The following is a 3,551-nucleotide window of genomic DNA, read 5'->3' as shown; positions in this document are numbered from 1 at the left end:
TCAAAAATAACTATAAATTATAGTGAGATTGTGGTAACTGCAACTATTTTTTTCTCTCGGTGTATGTAGAAAGACGTGCGGTTTGTACGTATTATTGTCAAACAGGAGAATATGTGTTATTCATGGGCTAGACAAAAGCTCTCGATTTACCGACGTTATGTTTCAGAAACAGCATGATCTTAAGTAATTTTGACTTGAGAAGTTTACTACAAAAAAAAATACAAGTTTATTGTCACAAATAAATATGGGAATTATTTTATTTATCGTTAATTATCACTTAATTATCAATTAAAATCTAAACTTGACACAATTATAATAATAATTATCGTAAATGTATATCTAAACTCCCTCTATTAATATATAGATGCAATGTATTGCAATAATAGAACTATTTTGCCAAAGTCACGAAAATACCTGTAAAAATTGTTATTACCCCAACACGGACGCTTAAAAATTCTCCATCGTGTTCGAAAACAATAAATCGTATACGTAATGGCTTAAACCTAGCTCTTAATGGTTAAACCTAGCTCTTAAAGGTAAAAAAGGACGTAATCATTCGCCTAATGTGCAACAGAAAGCATTTTTGACAGGTTAATACTTTAAAAGTGTTCCGAATGATTTGAAGACGACATTCCATTCGAGAGTGTCGTACCGACAAAATTCACACACACACACACGCACACGCACACGCACACGCACACGCACACGCACACGCACACGCACACGCACACGCACACGCACACGCACACACACACGCACACGCACACGCACACGCACACGCACACGCACACACGCACACACATCTGCTTATTTCTGACAATTACATATATACTCAAATAAGATTAGATATATAAATTAAATAAATTAGTAAGGCTCGTATGTGTTAAACACAAATTTCAAAGAATTTAAAGGACTCAGAGCCGTGACAGGATGGTAGTGTCTAAATATTCTATTCTAAATTTATTGCGAAAAAATATCACCTCGGCCAGGGTTTGAACCTGGACCTCCCTCTCGCTAGGCGGGCGTCTCAACCAATTCGACCACCGAGGCACATGGCAATACTCATCGCAATAAACAGTCTAATGTTGATTCCCGAGTGCCATCTATCGTGACAGTATTCGAAATCGAGAACTGTGCGCCGACTTGATTTGTCAGTCTTAAAACACAGTATCATCTCCACTTGTGTTTAACACATACGAGCCTTACTAATTTATTTAATTTATTTAATTACGCGGACGTGAAAACGCGTTTCTTACTCTCATTTTAATTACTTAATCGGAGGGAGGGGGGAACGTAATAATGGGAATACATTGTGATATTTTTTCGCAATAAATTTAGAATAGAATATTTAGACACTGCCATCCTGTCACGGCTCTGAGTCCTTTAAATTCTTTGAAATTAGATATATATTTTTTCCTGGGTCGTTAACACCTCGGACATGTTCTCGACAATTTAGGGATGGCATTCCGTTGGAAACGAGCAACCAAACGGTGCTATCGCCAACAACGCACAATCGACGCCTCGTGGGCTGAGTGCGTAACGGTTCGTACTATTCAATTAACATATTTATCGTGCGTTCTTATAGTCGCGCGTACGATGCGCCAACAAAGATTCGCAGAGCGGTCGGCCAGCCGGCGAGTGCGCAAAGAATGGCCAAGAGGAAGCGAAGCAGATGGAATAGCTACGAACGAGCCCCGTTAATTTCATTATTATATCACTATCGCGTCAAATATCTACCTGACAAGCGCTACTGTGCGTTACGGAAAACATGACGAAGAAGTATAAAATAAAATATCTTCAGTATAATCTTATAGTAAACTTTATCGATATACAATGAAAATGGTTACAAGAGATTAGAAAAAGAAATCCCGTCTCAAAAGTGATTAATTTAAACTTAATTTAATGTTTCCAAGTTTCGCTATCTCTTTGTGCTTAAAGCCCGTATCAGACTACGGATTGAGATTGAGATCAGATTGAAATTTGACCAATCAGAGTAAAGTTTACCAATCTCAAGTTTAGTAAATTTTACTCCGATTGATCAAATTTCAATCTAATGTCAATCTCAACCCGTAGTCTGATACGGGCTTTAGAGACAATTATATTATAATTCTATTAATAATATAATCAATGCATTAGGTGCTAAAGATTCTATATAAAAAAAAAACAAAAGTATTCTTCTTGAACCAGTATTTCTAAATTCTGCGTCAAAATCCAGATTTTTACAGTAATTCAATATAAATGAAAGATTATGAGAATGTGTTACAGATGCGAATAATTGAAAGATGTCACAATCCGCTAATTAGCTTCGCGTTATTATTTTTGTATCCATAATTTTCTCTCGTCTTCAACGCGCCATAAATTTCTTACCTCGACACTAAATCCCCTGTTTCGATTTCGTTACACAGTCTTCCTCGAGAAAGAAGAAACCGATCGATAAAGATCATGGCGATGCAAGGCACGCGCGGAGCAGGTGCTATATTACCCGCCTCGTGTTGCGATACGCGCGTTACACGTTCATATTCCTGTGGGCAGGATGCATCGTGCACGCGCCACGAAAAACAAAGATCGTAGTAACCGCCAGCAGATTTATACCTTGCACCAAGGAAAATATGTAGCCACTTTACGAGCGATTCATCCGCTTCAGCAACGCTAATGAATTCTTTAGTAAAAATCGCGAATATAAATACTGATATTACTAAAGTGACGAGTATGCTTTTCAATTTTGAATCCAATTGTTTGCAATGTGATAACATTTGAATTTTGCAGTTTAACTTTTAAACGAAAGATTCAAAGCAATGAGTTCGTGTTTGCAATGTCAAATCCAATATGCGACTCGCACAATCGAAATTTCGATCAAGTTGAAGTTTGCCGCAAGTTGTGTTCTGTTACATAGCATTACCTTTTTTAACGCACTAACTGTAAATAAAAGTCTGAATTATAGATTAGATCGTCCGCAGAAACCGTTGGTCGCGTTATCGAAATAAACGCTGCGAACAGTAACTGTTCGTTATATCCGCCTAATGTAGGTTGTTGGCTGGCATCATCGTAATTGTTAAGGCGTAAACCGGGGCAGAAGCCGAGGTCTGGTTGATTTGAAAAGTACTTCATCCTACCGGCATTTATACATGATCGCCATCAACGTACGCAGCCACGTGGATCGCGAATTGCCAAGAAATCGATTAGAGACCGGCCATCGTCCTACGATGCAGAAAAACGAATCACTAAGCCGCGAATTATTACGGACGCGGTGCTGTTGGGATTGTGAGAATTAAGAGGAAGCGGCCAAAAACCGTGGGGCCTAATAGAATTTATAATCACCGAATTATCAAGTTCCGCACGGTAGAAACACTGTGCTCTAAACTGTAGGCTTGTCTATAAGATGTGGAGTAAGCTGGATTAAGCTTGAGTGAGAAGTACGAGTAAGCAAATAAATCCATATAATTTCTTACTCCTACTTCAGCTCTTAGGCTTACTCCCGGTGAATCAAAATGCCATTAATCGTGGCATTTTGATTCAACTAGAGTAAGCCTATGAGCTGAAGTAGGAGTAAG

At 38.4% G+C, this 3,551-nt stretch overlaps 1 protein-coding gene and 1 non-coding gene across 2 annotated transcripts in view; both read right to left on the bottom strand.

Moving 5' to 3' along the window:
- Positions 1-3,551, bottom strand: part of LOC105558062 — a 35,453-nt gene that overhangs the window by 26,348 nt on the left and 5,554 nt on the right. The window lies entirely within an intron of this gene.
- Positions 978-1,050, bottom strand: Trnaa-agc. Its single transcript has one exon. It is a non-coding gene; the product is annotated as a tRNA-Ala (tRNA).

This window comes from Vollenhovia emeryi, unplaced genomic scaffold (assembly GCF_000949405.1).
Source record: "Vollenhovia emeryi isolate VEMERY1.0 unplaced genomic scaffold, V.emery_V1.0 DF939386.1, whole genome shotgun sequence".
Classification (NCBI taxonomy): Eukaryota; Metazoa; Arthropoda; class Insecta; order Hymenoptera; family Formicidae; genus Vollenhovia; species Vollenhovia emeryi.
This window is presented reverse-complemented; position numbering and strand designations above follow the sequence as displayed.